The sequence below is a fragment of the Lactuca sativa genome, chromosome 1 (assembly GCF_002870075.4).
Source record: "Lactuca sativa cultivar Salinas chromosome 1, Lsat_Salinas_v11, whole genome shotgun sequence".
Taxonomy (NCBI): Eukaryota; Viridiplantae; Streptophyta; class Magnoliopsida; order Asterales; family Asteraceae; genus Lactuca; species Lactuca sativa.
Window position 1 is genome coordinate 140,679,305 of NC_056623.2, and position 17,382 is coordinate 140,696,686.

At 43.5% G+C, this 17,382-nt stretch overlaps 1 non-coding gene across 1 annotated transcript; it reads left to right on the forward strand.

Annotated features, from left to right (window-relative positions):
* The first annotated feature begins 1,974 nt into the window (after positions 1-1,974).
* LOC111921834 (small nucleolar RNA R71) lies at positions 1,975-2,081 on the forward strand. Its single transcript, XR_002860295.1, has one exon. It is a non-coding gene; the product is annotated as a small nucleolar RNA R71 (small nucleolar RNA).
* Positions 2,082-17,382: the final 15,301 nt, after the last annotated feature.

A 17,382-nucleotide genomic window follows, 5' to 3' on the forward strand; every position in this document is an offset into this window, starting at 1 on the left:
TTTGACTATTTAAATAAGGGCATGGTCTTTTGATCAGATTTTTCAAAAAGTAGGAATTGTTTCTACTATAAATACAAGACTTAAAGCTTTCATTTCTGGCTTGATTCATACTCTCAAAACCGTAACCTCTTCTTGAGGTTACTCTCTCTCTCTCTCTGTCTCTCTATCTATCTATCTATCTATCTATCTATCTATCTATCTCTTTTCTTCATCTTTTCTTGAAGTTACTTGCATCTTCATCCCTCTTTAAGTTCATATTGGTTATGAACTTATAGCTTAAGGGTTTAAGAGTTTATGGACTAGCATCTACATCAAGATGAGTCATTGTTGGTGTCTCAAAGGTTCCACATTCTTCATAAACTTCCAAGCCTCCCAAGAGGACCCAAAGAACTACAAAGGTTGTCATTTCTTCACCTCTTCTTTGGTTGGTGTTTAAATCTTTCTACAACTTACAACTGTTATGTTATGTTCAAAATTTTAAGACTTCCGTTGCCATATTTTTCTAGTTTATGAAACTATTTTTGAATTAAAACCCAACAGTTGAGTAGTGGACGTCAAAGTATAATTGGTACCTTTTCATCCACTTTCATATCTATGACCACAAAATCAATTGGAAAAACGATTTTTTCAATTTTAACCAATAATTCTTCAACTATGCCTTGAATATAATTTACTGAATGATTTTCCATATGGATTGCCATTCTTGTGGTCTTCAATTGTGGAAGGTCAAGCTTTTGATTAAAAGAGCAAGGCATCAAATTAATGATAGCTCCAAAATCGGGTAAAGCAAATGTCTTTGTAGCATTTCCAAATTAACATGGCAAAGTGAGGCATTCTAGATCTCCCATCTTTGTTGGCATTCCTTCCATGACAACCGCTAAACATTGTTCATTAAGGACAAACATGGACATCTTTTCTAGTTGTTGACGATTGTCAAGAAGATCTTGAAGGAATTTTGCATACTCGGGCATCTTAGCTATTGCTTCATTGAACGGGATATTAATTGGAATATCCTTCACTTGGTTGATGAATCTTCTATGTTCTTGTTCCAGTGGATGTGCCCTTGTTGGAGAAGGATAAGGTAACAGTGGCTGGTAAGGCTTAACAAAAGAACTATTTTTTCGATTATGATGAGCCCACGACGTGACGAGGACCAGCTTACGTCGTGAGTACTGAGCACCAACTTGTTTTTCTTCTTTGTTCTTTGCTTCTTTTAGCCGTGGATCGGGCTACTTTAAGGCTTCATTTAAGATCACTAGAGGCTCAAAGATGGTGTCTTCTTTAGTGGTTATGGACATGACGTGACGTTGTGGTTTTGGATCGGGATTTTTATATGGTAATCGTTCGTTCATGAGTTTAGTCAATTTCCTAATTTTAGTCTCGATGTTTTTAATGGATGCTTGATGGTTTCTAATTATAGCATCAGTACCATCTTGTCTATTCACATAAGCTTCCATGAATCTATTGAGCATTGACTTAAAATCTAGTTTCTTCTTGGGTTTTGGTTATTCTTTTTGGTAGTATCCTCGTCCGGTTTGCTGATACTTTTCTTCTTTAGCCTTCTTGTATTCTTCATATGGCAACCATTCCCTCTTTGGCTTCCTCCAATATTCATTATAACGGTCACCATTAGAATAGTATACTTGTGATTTGTGGTTCATGTTTTCATCTAAATCACAATATTTTGCCAAGTGTGTTCCATTTCAATTATCACAATGTGTCATCCTCTAGTCCATATTTTCTAGTTTCGCCATCACAGCTACTAAGTTCTTGTTTCATCCATCTCCACTTCCTTTACCTCTTGTCACATATTTTCAAGGATTGTGATACTCTATTTAGTGTTTCCTGAATTCTTCTATTAATTCCTTTATTGTAGCATGATTTTTCTTCTTCATTGCTCCTTTAGAATCAAAGAGTTGCCTTATGGTCATGTTTACCCCAAACTAGATTATAAACACCACTTGTTGCACATTAAGATCGTGTTGAGGGCAATTTCTTAGTAATCCCTTGTACCTCTCCGAAGCTTCATATAACGACTCGTCGTCATTCCGTTGGAAATTAGCAATGTTCTTTTTGAGTTTAGCTATCTTTGAAGGAGAGCTTAATTGTTATATGAATGCTTCACGAAGTTTGGTCTAGGTTCTAACGGTTATAGGAGCAAGGGACTTCACCAAAGTTTTGCATCTCTTGTAAATGTCACTAGAAGCATCCTTAGTAGCATTACATCCCTTGAAACATTTGGAACATTGAAGTAATTTGCAATGTCCAATCCTTCGCCAATATGTTTGAACGCATCTTCATAGTCTTTTCTATGAAATGGAATGTACTTGAGCATTGTGAGAATTTGTCCCTCGAGCTCAAAGTTCGTAGCAGCGGGTATTGTGGGTGGAACAAGACCAGGACCGTTATCATTATGTAGCCTCCTCTTGTACTCCTCCATCATCATCTCCACTAGGTCGACCATTTCTTCTAACTTGCTTTTTACCTCTTCTTCTAAATCACTTTCTGTTCCTGGCTCGTACCCGGTTCCTTTCTTGTTTGGAGTCTTTTCAAAGATTTCGAATTTGTCCAAGTGAAAACTGCTACTTGATTCGTCAACATTTTTATCTTTCTTCTTATGCAATGCAGACCCTAGCTCTTCTATTGGTGGTATGATAAGAAGTTGTGATCCCCTGGTCATAAATTACTAAAACAAAAAAAACAAAAACGTAAAAATGAACTACAAAGCAAATAAACGAAAAATTGAACAACTTCAATTCTCACGTCGTAATAGAGACCTATTCACGTCGTGAAAACTTTAAAATCAGAAAATTTTATTTAATGTACAAAATTAACTTTTTACGGTTTTTCCACCACAAAAGAAGGATCGATTAACCTAAATTAATTAGATTAACAACTAAAATAAGTTGTTCTCCGACAATGATGCCAAAAAAACTTAATGTACACAGATAATAGTTTTAAATTTATAATCATAACAAAACTTATCTACTATTGCACTTATTGGCAGTGTACCTAGTCAATTCATAATATAGAAAAGTAAGTTCGGTATCAAACTCATGGAATGGTATTTATCTAATAAAATAACTACTAAAACTTAATCTAAAATAGTAACTAAATTGTGGGTTTCTATCTGATTTTTCAAGTTCATTAAGTTAACTACTTAATTAAATTAAAACTAACCAAACAACTAACTAAAGACTATCGTAATCAAGAGAATGAAGACACTTTCGTTTAGATTTGGATCCCCCTATTCCTATGGTTAGTTTCAAGAAATGGATTAATTTAGTTGGTTACCATTATAAATATTATTAAGAAGCCTGATCTGATCTCCTAATGTTTTCACCAATTCATGAACTACTATGCAACGACCACACACAAGTGAACACGAAATTGATTATTTAAGATTATTGGGTTGTGTGATTTATCTAAGATTAATTATCTATGATCAAGAAAAATAACTATACACAATTATGATAAAATTATGTTTTCTGACACAGTTAAATTGGTTACCTTTATTACCTAATCTAGGATTTGGTTAATCCTAGCACTAGCAATTTAATGATCATAAACAACTAGGTAGACAACTTCATGCAATTAAAATTGTCATTCAACTACACATAACTTGAATCTAAGGAACAAAGATTAAAACTTTTAGCATTCTAGGTATTTATAATCAAACACAAGCTAAACGAAACTAACACATAGTATTAAGGTTCATATACACTAAATGAAAGACTAATGATTTACCTCATCATTGAAGAAAATAAATACATAAAAAAATAGAAGAATTTAAACTAGACATGATCAATCTAATGCAAACCGAATGTGTTGTGTGAATTCTTGCTACAATCTTCAAAATCTTTAATCTCCAATCCTCTTTTGCTTCCAGTATTTGATTTTCGTAGATTTTCTGTCTCAAAAATTATCTTAGAAAGCTTCGAATTCACTCCAATCCTTCTTCAAGTTAATCTAACAAATGATATATATAGTTTCCATAAAATGCTCCTCACGTCATGACCAATAGGATGTCATGACGTGAATTCAGTACATATCTTTATTCGATAAGGAAACTTGATTCTCCGCATATAGGAATCTTCTGGGACACTTTTCATGAAGTAAATAACAATGGCTCAGGTCGTGTGTAACATCCGGATTTCCAGGTATGACAATTTGAGTATTTATTTTGAGTTATGAGGAGTGACTTGACGAGTTGGCGCCTCAACTTGTCGAGTATAATCGTAATTGATGACTCAGATTAATGAATGGACTCGATGAGTCGGAGAGTCAACTCGACGAGTCTGCGCTGTAGGGTGAAACCCTAAATCTTTGGGCCTGTGACATATTTAAAGGTCCTTATGGCCTTCATTTGCGACTACCTGTCCAGAAGAGAGAACCATAGCGAGCTTGAGTGTGTAGAGTGAGAGAAAGAGCTATCTTGTGTTTTTGGTGTGATTTTGCAAAGGGAAAAGAAGAGTTCCAGCAAGAAGGACCAAAGGAAGTTGTAGAGCTGAGTTATTCTAGCAAGGGGCTTCAGTGTCAGGGATCATTTCGACCCCTTTTCTTCCGTATCTTGTTGATTCCTTTTTGGGGATGAGGGCTTGAATCACTTCATTATTGGGGTCTTGAATGCATCAAACCCCTATTGCAAGTTTGTGTTGCGGATCTGGACCTTTCCAGGTCCAGAGAGCCCGAAAGTATGAAGCCTTAGTAGAGTAAACATGGAACCTTGAAGCTTGGAACCATTAATGGAGGGATTATGGTTATTGAGCAAAATACACCATGCCTGGACATCAAGTTTAGACCTTTACGTGACTTTTGGGTGTTATAAGGCCGGATCTATAGGTTAGAGAAACATATCTGACCTCAAAAGGTCATATAAGTAATGCCATGGAGGAAACTCGCCGAGTCCATGGGATGAATCGACGAGTCGAATCGGGTTGCCCCGCGATTCGTGACTAGTGTGACCCGTTGAGTTGGGAGGTTAACTTGACGAGCCGAGTGAAGCCTTAGAAGGATTCAGAGGATACGCCTGAACTTGCCGAGTCACACGAGTGCACTCGGCGAGTCTGTTCAATTTGGACCGTTGACCGGAGTTTACTTTGGTTAACCTTAGGGTTTGGTCAAACTGATTAAGAAGGGTCAGGGAGGGGTAGAATGGTCTTCTACCCATTCTCTAGAAATGAGGATGTAAGGAGAGTATTAATTAGAACTATTACCATTGTGCCAGGTGGAGGCTAGATCGAGGATATCGAGCATGAGTGTTTACTAGACATCTTACGAGGTGAGCCTTATCATTTTACATTACCTAGAGTGGTAATTATGTGTGACCGAAAGGTCTTATATGTTATGATGTTTGTATGACTCTATGTGATACGTATATTTTATGATATGAGTTGCATGGCCGGGCCGGAAGGTCGACAGGGTTGGACCGGAAGGTTAACATGGTTGGACCGGAAGGTTAACAGAGCAGGACCGGAAGGTCATCATGGTAGGGCCGGAAGGTCTACCGGAGTTGTGGAGCCGAAGGTCCACTGAGACACATGGATCGGAAGGTCTTATAGAGCTATAGCCTCACGTGGCTAATATGTGTTGTATGTGGTATTTTGGGGAACTCACTAAGCATGCGTGCTTATCGTTTATGTGATATGTGTTTTAGGTACTTCTGAGGACCGCGGAAAGGCACCGACATGATTTTTACACACTGGCAAAGGATTATGTTTTTGAGATTCTGGGATATGTTTTATTATGATGACATTTGACACTTATGAGATTTTAAAAACTATTATATGAGTTATGTTGTGTTTGAAAAATGAAAATTTTGGTTTGAAATTTCACGTTGTTACAAGTTGGTATCAGAGCCTTGGTTTGAGGGATGCGGATACACCTTCGGCCATATATGAACTCAAACTGAGGATTTGAGAAAAGTTTTCAAAAAGAAACGATTTTCTAAGATAAGTAAAAGATTTTCAAGAAAGCGAAAAGACCAGTGTGTACAATCAGCCAGCGTCCGAACGGTGATTTCCCAAAATACCCTTACGTTATATGTTATGAGATATTATGTGATGTGTTATGAATGCTATAGAGTAGGCTAGGCATTCATATCTAGGACTAGAGTGGCCTGATTTGTGATGCCTTAGCTTAGGAGTTACTACTACTATGACTTACTTCGAGAGTGAGTAGGTAGCAGTGAGGAGCTTGTGAGAGGTCTACTGGAAAGTGGCCTGTGCATGATAAGATGTAGAGTACTTGTGATCTGGAATCTTAGGAGGAGGACTTGGGGTGAATATTGATGTGGTGTGGACGGTAGTATAGGGCCCGTACTACTGGAACCACCGGATCGGTGAGCAGTCCAAGTAAGAGTCCTTAGGATGCTAAGGAAGAAGTAGGAACGGGTGATCGAGTGTGAGTAATCTCGATCGAGTCTCTGATTATTTTATGTTGTATTTTAGAGGCATCATGGTAGGTACGTCCCACAACTTAGGAGGCCGTGGTACCAGTGGTACTAGTGATGAGGAGATTCGTAGGTTGATTCATGAGGAGGTGGCCGCAGCCATTCAAGATGAGATACTGGAGATGTTTGGGTCTATCAAGACCATGCTGATTGAGACTTTTGACGAGTGGTATGCTGCTCTGTCCGAGGCTGCCATTGCTGCAGCCACCGCAGCTGTCGTTGTCGCGAGGCCACAGGGGGGTGACTCGTTGTAGCACCGAGAGTTCAGCAACACGAAGCCACCAGAGTTTGATGGGACTCAGGATCCGATAGCCACGATGAGTTGGATTTATGACATTAAGGGATGCTTCTACACATGTTCATGTCCGAAGCATCTGAGGGTACGGTTCGCGCAGAACCAGCTTCGCTTGGGAGTGAAGGACTGGTGGAAATTTGTGACGGCGGCTTTCACTACTGTAGAGCTTACCGCGGTGACTTGGGAGAGGTTCACCGCTATGTTTCGAGATGATTACGTTCCCCTGGTGGAGAGGGTACGGTTGACCTAGGAGTTCTTGTCCCTCAAGCAGGGGACGGAGTATGTGATAGTGATCATGAGGATGTTTCATGAGAGGGCGTTGTTCTGCCCTGAGCATGTGTCCACTGAGAATGCATGTATGAGCCGATATCTGCACATACTGAGGAGAGACATTCAGGAGTTCGTGGCGAACTCGACATACCGAACATTTTCCGAGCTCCAAGAAAATGCTCAGAAGAGGGAGATTGATCTGGAGACTCAGGCCAGGGAGGAGGCCGAGACTCAAAGGAGGGATAGGCGGTCGGTACAGTATCAACCGACAGCCAATCAGGCAAAGCCCGTCGATATAAGATCTGGGGGCGAGAAGGGCCGCACTTGTGGGAAGTGTGGCAAGGGACATGATGGATTTTGTCGATCAGGTGATTGCTACAAATGTGGCAAGGAGGGGCATATAGCCAAGGATTGCCTAAAGGGATTCATGGTTTGCTTTCATTTCAACCAGACAGGTCACCAGAGGGCCGAGTGCCCGCATGTAACGTCCCGATTCTCAACCTTGGTGATTGGATCTTTGAGGAGAAGAGCTTGTAGGGCAAGAGGCTAAGAGCAAGGAAACACAAAGCTACCCCATTTTAGCATCATTGAAGGTATTAAGTCGCCACCTTCACTTCTTTTCCTTTTAGATCTCTTGTAGTTGAGATTTAGGGTTTTTATGGCTTGATTCTGAGGTTTATGTGGGATTTGATGTAACACCCAGATTTCCAGAAATAAAATTTTCATTTAATTAATCAATTTAATATTAAAAACACTGGTTTAAAATCTTATTCACACTCAAATTACAAAACGTAGTTTCATTTTCATTATAATAGAAGACCAGGATCCTCCAAAACATAACTCTTTCTTCGGTGTGTACAATCGAACCGTTGCCATCCCGCGTTACTGTAACAACCTGAAACAACGAAACATAAACAACGTAAGCACGAAGCTTAGTGAGTTCCCCAATATACCTTACGCACATACGCCATCCGGCCCGGACCGTTCGGTCCACATAACATTGCCTTCCGGCCCGGATCTTTCGATCCACATAATATCGCCTTCCGGCCCGGATCTTTCGATCCACATAGTATCGCCTTCCGGCCCGGATCTTTCGATCCACATGATAACCGCCTTCCGGCCCGTACACATATATAACACATAATACAAATACTCTAACACATAAAGCACATATATCACATATCATACCTGACCTTTCTGTCACATAATACCTTGCCTTCCGGCCCATATATAAGCATGTATATCACACGTAGCAGCTAACTTCCATTCATAGCATATAAACATAACACATAACATACTTGACCTTCCGGTCACACAATCAAACCCTTCCGGGTGAGGTATAGTGAGAAGACTCACCTCGCGATCACTGGAAGATAGCAACTCCTGAAATTCCTTACACTTGATCCTCCGATCTACAAGCTCCCTGTAACATCATATATCTCTTTTTAATACTTCTATCTTCCACGTTAACTGACCCTAAGAATCACACCAGTCAACAGTCCAATGTCAGCTCGACTGGACTCGGCGAGTTCCCTGGCGACTCGACGAGTCTAGTCGTCCTTCAATCCTCTGAGATTCCCCTGCTACTCGTCGAGTATCCTCTTTGACTCGACGAGTCTCTCCTGGAAGAATCGCGGGGCCACCCCGACTCCACTCGCCGAGTCTGAAGAACAACTCGGCGAGTCCCAGTGAATCTTCAAGCTACTCGCCGAGTCTGATCATCCGACTCGGCGAGTCCATGCCATGCAGTCGATCCAACTGCTTCCTGTGGTACGTTTTTCTCAAGGTACACACTCATGGGGACTTCTGGACCTCTAATCATCCTATTACTAGGGTATAAACTTATGTATAACAACATAATAATCCACCAAATCACCAAATGGGTTTCATAAACCCTAATTCCATAACACATCAACATAGCAGAGGATAATTCGAAACCTTACCTGAAAAACATACTCTCTGTGTCCCCAAACATCAGAACTCGACCCCCTTGCTCTTCCTTTGGCCAAAATCCTCCCTCTTCTTGCACCACAATTCCTTCAAAGTCAATAATGGCCTTCAAGTTTTGCTCCAAGTGCCACAGTCGTCTAGGGTTCTCCACAATCGGCCAAAAGACGTGAAATGACGACATGCAACCCTTAAATACGACCCAATACGAAACGGCTAGGGTTTCTGCTGAACAGCGTCGACTCGCCGAGTCCATACCTGGACTCGTCGAGTCCAGTCGCGAACCCGCGACCAAATCTGCGACCCTACTCGGCGAGTCTGGCTCCAACTCGCCGAGTCTCCCCTTTAAAACACCCCAAAAATGCAAATTAACAATACTTGAGATTTTGGGCTGTTACAATTCTCCCCCACTAAAATTTAGACTTCGCCCTCGAAGTCTCACTCTGAAAATAGTTCTGGATGCTGCTCCCGCATCACACGTTTCGGCTTCCCTAGACACTTCCGATATCCTCCAAGGTCGCTACTGAACCAATACCAGAGGTACCTCCTTGTTCCTCAGAACCTTGATCTTCCAATCTCCGACGGCCACTGGCCTCCCGACGTAACACAGGCTCGCATCCAACTAATCGTTCTCTAGAAGAACCACTGCTGACTCATCCGCTATACACCTATTCAACTGCGACACATACCAGTGTCATGGATCCGTCCCAGTTCCGTTGACAGCTCCAAACGATAGGCCACCCTTCCTATCTTCGCACCTTCACGAAAAGACCCAACACACCGGGGCCCCCCATCTACCCCTCTTCCTAAATCGAAGCACCCCGTCAGAAATACGAAGTCGCTGACCTGAATCACATGCTCGTAACGGCGTCTGCCTGCATAACTTTCCTGTTAATTCTAGACGATCACTAACTCTCTTTAACCTGCTGATTCTACTCTGCTTTGCCAACTAAAGCCCGATCTCCGTACTGCACATCACTCTCTGTATCCGAAAATTACCCAAGATGCAACTCTACTCTAAATCTCGACGATCACTCGACCCTTAAGGGTTAGGAAACCCTGAACCACCGGATCCCCGATCCAAGCCCACTTTGTCCATCCCAGACCAACTGAGAGATCCATTCTCACTCCCAGAGTAACTCTCACGAATTCTCCTCTTGCCATCATATACCCATGCTGAACTAGCCCCAACACTCGTAGGTTGGAAGACCCGATACACTGATGACATCCTCGAACATCTCCCAAGATGAACCACTACATCCACCCTACACTCTGATCGGATTCACACTGAAAATTTAAAATTTTCTCTCTCCATGCATCCCTTCTGAGCCTCAACAGACATCCCAACCGGATGGGTTCCTACTCCACTGCCGCAACACGATACTCGGAACCATACTCGAAGTACTCTAACCATAACTCTGCTCTGCAGCTTTCACTTTCGTGAACTTGCACCCCTTCGGAGTTACACACCTTCCTCTTTTCCTTTTCCAAGGAACCCTCCTGGCCATAATGCCACTCCAACCGGTGTCACGGTGCTCGCCCCAAGCGACACCACCCCTTTTTGCGTAACCGCTATCCACATACTCTGGTTCCCATTGCAGGGGTTCTCAATCCCATACGCTCTCTCCACTCATCAGATTCACTGCCTCAGCTAAACAAGATCACTAACCCGGGGCCAGACCTTCCAATGCAATCACACCGCACATACGCGATCCGCAATTCCCAAACTAATCCAGCAATACCAACAGAGTCTCCAGTATGACTGGACCGACTCTCACAACACATACTAGCCACTCGAGGCTATATCTCTGTGGGTCCGTACACCCAACTCTGCGAACCCTCAGGTTCTAACTCTGGAACCTTCCGGTTCCAGCTCTGGAAACATGCACAACATAATCCCGTGGGATTAATGCAGTACAACCCATCACGTACCTCAAACGTACCAATACTCTGATCGCAAAACTCCGATTACTTACTCAAGCTTGATTCCGGCCTCCTCCCAGGCCTCCACAATCGAATACCCTAGGTCTGTATCCCGCCCCGCATGCTCAACACCCGTTCTCGACGGCCTATACTTTGCGCTAACAAACACTGCTGAACCCCGGCAGCTAAGCACCCTCACATACTCATCGATCTCCCGGAGAATTTTACAATTCTCCCCCACTAAAGCACTGACTAACTGCCACCGATCGTCATTAACGACCTTTCAGAACCATCCTGCACAAAGAGAACATTTACCCACTGACTGCTTCCCACAAGCGTAAGCAACCCTCAGCAAAACACATCTCCTCCCTGATCACTCCACTCAAAAGAATCTGATCCTTCAATTATCTACTCCACAACTGCAGATACTACCCGACAATCAACCCAGTGCCGCATCTCCCCTAACAACCCTCACGAACGATAACCAAGGGAATCCTCGACATCAACCCATAACCAAACTCACAATCTGCCCAAAGGATGAACATCACATCGAAAACCGCACAAGACTACAGACACTAAAATACCAATTACAACCATACCCAACCATCAGGGAATAACGAATGCCCAAGCGAAAACCTGAAGCACCAATCCATAACCATGCCCGACCCGCGAAACAACGAATACCGCATCGAAATCCATACAAGATACCAGCACAAACAATACGCCACGTCCATGCAAGACAATTAAGACATCCCGAAAGCATCATACCTGCCGCTGCCTCCGGCACTGCTCCGTCTCCCTCTGTCGCACGCAGATAAACACGACCCTGAGCCCTCTGGGGCTCCGCTTCATTCTGTCCTCCTCAAATCCCGAATTGGCACTGACTGCCAACAATCCCGCGCACAGTGCCCCTCCTTTCCGCACTTGCGGCATGTACCACCGGACCCGCAAGCTCCGATGTAACCCCTTTTTACTCGATCATCGACACCTATGATCTCATGCTCTCCTACTGCATCTCTATACTAAGCACCTGCACTGCTCGAGAACATATCTGGCTCGTAGACTGCACCGCAGTATCATCGTTCCTCTCATCTCAACTCATCAACCCGTATCCAACGCCGGATTCGTCCCAAGAACAGGGACTTACTCTCAATACAGACGATAACTCTCCGCACTGCAAAACTCGTCTGAACTCTTCACTGCTACCACTATAACCCAACCTGCTATACAACGTCTACGGTCATGGACCGTTTTGGCGCCGACTACGACTGCATCGGGGCCTGCCTCATCTCACGCCACTGCAACTCAACCTCTAACTCACGCCACATGGCGGCCTCCTACGATACCAACACGGTCTCGCGTCTCTGCGCAGACACGAACTGTCTGATACTCCCCCTCTTGAGTATACTTGGATTCCGGAACATCTGAGCCTGCTCCGAAGCGATCTCAGGGCAAAACATCGCCCTCTCAATAAACATCCCGGTGCTCTCAGTCACCGACTCCAAATCCTGTCTCAGCTCAAGGAATTCCCGAGCCAATCTCTCCTTTCCATCTCGCGGAACATAGCGAGTACTGAACATCCCTCTGAATTGATCCCATGAAACCGCAGCCCTCTGCGCATCGGAAAATGACCTCGTGTCAATCTCCACCAATCCTTCGCCCCGAGCCTCAACAGGTTCAGAGCACACCCCACTCTCTGATCAGCAGGGCATAAACTCGTGGAGAAACACCCCTCCATGTCTGATAACCATCTCATAGCAACAATCGAGTCCTGAACTCCATCGGATGTGGGAGGCTTCGCATAATAGAAGTCCCGTTACTGAAAACCCCGACTAGTCCCTTTCTTTGCCGTTGCTACAGCCGCTGAAACCGCCGCGGCAGCCGTCTCTACGAAAACCGCATATCGCTCATCAGACTACTTCAATCATAGTGGTCCTGATCGACCCAAACAATTCTGGCGACTCAACCCGCAACAATGCAGCAACCTCATCACGCCGGATCTCGCGAATCTTCGCATCCCGCTCGCTCGTGCTCGTCCGATCGATAACCGGATAACAAGATAGCCACAAGCATCATCCACTACGAACCATGGTACTCATCCCATGACATCCCCCTTCAACATGCTTCGGTGTATGGTACCTGAACCATAACACCACTCCTCAATCTGCTCCAATGTATAGCACTCGAACCACAACATCTATCTCAATCTGTTCCGATGTATGGTGCCCTGACCATAACATCACTCTGTATCCGCTCCGATGTATGGTATCCGAACCATAACATCACCCCTCAATCTGTTCCTTAGGACCTTCAGAATGCCCCCTGTATCAAGTATGGGTCCTCTGCTTTCAGTAGTACGGGCCCATACTACCTGCCACATCTACCCATACTTTCCACACGGACCATCCCAGAGCTCCTAAGTAGCTGATAAACCTGCTCTTTCCCCCATCTCATCGCGCATGCTCGCTTTCCAGCGAAATCCTCTACTCTACCAGCGCACTCATCTTGGCTAGGTTTAATCTCTAGCCCCTTCCGCCGTCCTCTCACTTCTTTGCCATCAGCTGCTGAAGAGCTCCTGATGATGCCAAACATCTACCTCCTGGGTATCGTCATACTCACTTAGTAACTGTCTCCCATCATCGAGAACTCCACAAAGCACGAAGCAAGCAGCATTCGAGCATCGAAGCATACATAGGACTCCTTAGCTGTGATAGCTCCACCTTCTCGGCTCCTCCTCGGATGTGCTACTGTACTCTGTAGCTCTACCCCTCGTGCGTTCTTACTAGATACTCTCACTCATCACATACACACAAGAGCATAACGCACATATAACAGCAAACCCTAGACTAAGGCATCACAAATCAGGCCACTCTAGTCCTAAGATGTGAAATACCTAGCCTGTCTCTAGCATGCAATAATATCTCATAAAGTGCATAACAGATATTTCATAATACAAAAGTAAGAGTATTTTGGGAAATCACCGTTTGGCTCTGGCTGATTGTACACACTGCTCTTTCTTGCTTTCTCTTTGAACTCTTATTCACTTTTAGAAAACCATTTATTTGAAAAACTTTTTCTTACTTCCTCAGTTTGAGTCCAGATTTACCCGTAGGCGCGTCCGAATCCCTCAAACCAAGGCTCTGATACCAATTTGTAACACCCAGATTTCCAGAAATAAAATTTTCATTTAATTAATCAATTTAATATTAAAAACACTGGTTTAAAATCTTATTCACACTCAAATTACAAAACGTAGTTTCATTTTCATTATAATAGAAGACCAGGATCCTCCAAAACATAACTCTTTCTTCGGTGTGTACAATCGAACCGTTGCCATCCCGCGTTACTGTAACAACCTGAAACAACGAAACATAAACAACGTAAGCACGAAGCTTAGTGAGTTCCCCAATATACCTTACGCACATACGCCATCCGGCCCGGACCGTTCGGTCCACATAACATTGCCTTCCGGCCCGGATCTTTCGATCCACATAATATCGCCTTCCGGCCCGGATCTTTCGATCCACATAGTATCGCCTTCCGGCCCGGATCTTTCGATCCACATGATAACCGCCTTCCGGCCCGTACACATATATAACACATAATACAAATACTCTAACACATAAAGCACATATATCACATATCATACCTGACCTTTCTGTCACATAATACCTTGCCTTCCGGCCCATATATAAGCATGTATATCACACGTAGCAGCTAACTTCCATTCATAGCATATAAACATAACACATAACATACTTGACCTTCCGGTCACACAATCAAACCCTTCCGGGTGAGGTATAGTGAGAAGACTCACCTCGCGATCACTGGAAGATAGCAACTCCTGAAATTCCTTACACTTGATCCTCCGATCTACAAGCTCCCTGTAACATCATATATCTCTTTTTAATACTTCTATCTTCCACGTTAACTGACCCTAAGAATCACACCAGTCAACAGTCCAATGTCAGCTCGACTGGACTCGGCGAGTTCCCTGGCGACTCGACGAGTCTAGTCGTCCTTCAATCCTCTGAGATTCCCCTGCTACTCGTCGAGTATCCTCTTTGACTCGACGAGTCTCTCCTGGAAGAATCGCGGGGCCACCCCGACTCCACTCGCCGAGTCTGAAGAACAACTCGGCGAGTCCCAGTGAATCTTCAAGCTACTCGCCGAGTCTGATCATCCGACTCGGCGAGTCCATGCCATGCAGTCGATCCAACTGCTTCCTGTGGTACGTTTTTCTCAAGGTACACACTCATGGGGACTTCTGGACCTCTAATCATCCTATTACTAGGGTATAAACTTATGTATAACAACATAATAATCCACCAAATCACCAAATGGGTTTCATAAACCCTAATTCCATAACACATCAACATAGCAGAGGATAATTCGAAACCTTACCTGAAAAACATACTCTCTGTGTCCCCAAACATCAGAACTCGACCCCCTTGCTCTTCCTTTGGCCAAAATCCTCCCTCTTCTTGCACCACAATTCCTTCAAAGTCAATAATGGCCTTCAAGTTTTGCTCCAAGTGCCACAGTCGTCTAGGGTTCTCCACAATCGGCCAAAAGACGTGAAATGACGACATGCAACCCTTAAATACGACCCAATACGAAACGGCTAGGGTTTCTGCTGAACAGCGTCGACTCGCCGAGTCCATACCTGGACTCGTCGAGTCCAGTCGCGAACCCGCGACCAAATCTGCGACCCTACTCGGCGAGTCTGGCTCCAACTCGCCGAGTCTCCCCTTTAAAACACCCCAAAAATGCAAATTAACAATACTTGAGATTTTGGGCTGTTACATTTGAGCTAGATCTGAAGTTGTAACTTCAGATCTGGACCCTCCTTGGGTTCTAGAGTCATAACACTCTGAGCTTGGCCTTGAATGAAGCTTTCCTTGAGTGTGAACCCCATTGTGAGATTAGGTTTGTCCTTAAAATCCTTTTTAGCCATGCATGCAGGTAAAGTTTGCAACTTTACGTGAAAAGCATGCCTTAGAAGCTTGGATCTGTAATTTGGAGCCACTGCATGGCTCAAAAGAGTATGTATGGCTTAAGGACTATAGGGACTCGGCGAGTCGCAAGGATGACTCTGCGAGTCATATGAAGATAGGCATGGACTCGACGAGTTGAATGAACAGCTCGGCGAGTCCGATGAAGATCTACATAGACTCGACGAGTTGTAGGAACAAGTTGGCGAGTCAGTTAAAGTTTTCCCCAACTAAGGATACATGTAACCTTGTCGAGTTGTAAGAAGGGAAAACCCGACTGCTGGCCTTGAATTTCGATCAGACCTTAGGAACTCAATGAGTCACCTCGGTGACTCGGCGAGTGGGTAATATTCCGAGAAACTCAGTGAGTCACTAGAAGTACTCGGCAAGTTAGGGTCAACATGGAATGTTGATTTGACCTTAACTGAAGTTGACCATGGTTGACTTTAGGGGTAATGATTGGTTATTGTATGACGCTTTTTAGGCAGTTGAGTTAAAGCAGCACGTGGGGGCATTTTTGGTCATAAAGTGTGAGTTCAGCATTCGTGACAGGTGAATCTTCTCACCATACCTATGGGTCTAAGGCACCAAGGTCGGCCCATTATGTGAACATGATATGCGTGTGCTATTCTTGTATTAATGGATGTGTTATGTGTTATTATATTGACATGAAAGACCCCAGGGGGAGCCCGTGGCATTGGATATAAGACCATGTGTGGTAGCCCATGGCATTCCTAGGTAAATACCATGTGGGGTAGCCCATGGCATTGGATATAAGACCATGTGTGGTAGCCCATGGCATTCCTAGGTAAACCCCATGTGAGGTCGCCCATGACATTTTTGCTGAATCATATTACATAATTTATGTGGTATGTCTATAACTTTATCTACTATCAGGATTTGTATATGTGATTGTGTTTGGTATGCCTGGGAAACTCACTAAGCATTTTGCTTACAGGTTGTTGATTGTTTCAGGTACTTCGGAGCCGAAGGGTAAGGGCAAGGTGTGATGACGTGGCGTGCACTCTATCTCTCTTTTTATCATGTTTGGGACCCTCTGATGTTTTCAAAAAGAACAACAATGATGTAATAAATGTGATTTAAAAAACAAATGTTTTGGGAATCTATGGATTATGAGATTGGTTTGATTAATTAAAAATGAAAATTTTCTTTGTAAAAATTGGGTCGTTACAAGTTGGTATCAGAGCCTTGGTTTGAGGGATTCGGACACATCCTTGGGTGTGTCGGGACTCAAACTAAGGAAGTGGTAAAATGTTTTCATAAGTAACTTAAAAAGGATTTTAAAAGAAACCCAAAAAGAGGAGAGTGGAACGCACGGGATCAGCCGAGCCAAGTAAGTAGTTTCCGAATTTGAATAGCGATGTTATACTGATAGTGAGCTTTCTCGATTATATGAAATTGCTAAGTGTATGTTTTAAAAATTATATACGGTTAGGAGCTGATAGCCTCAGAATGATTGATTTAGCCTTATTTTCTTTTCC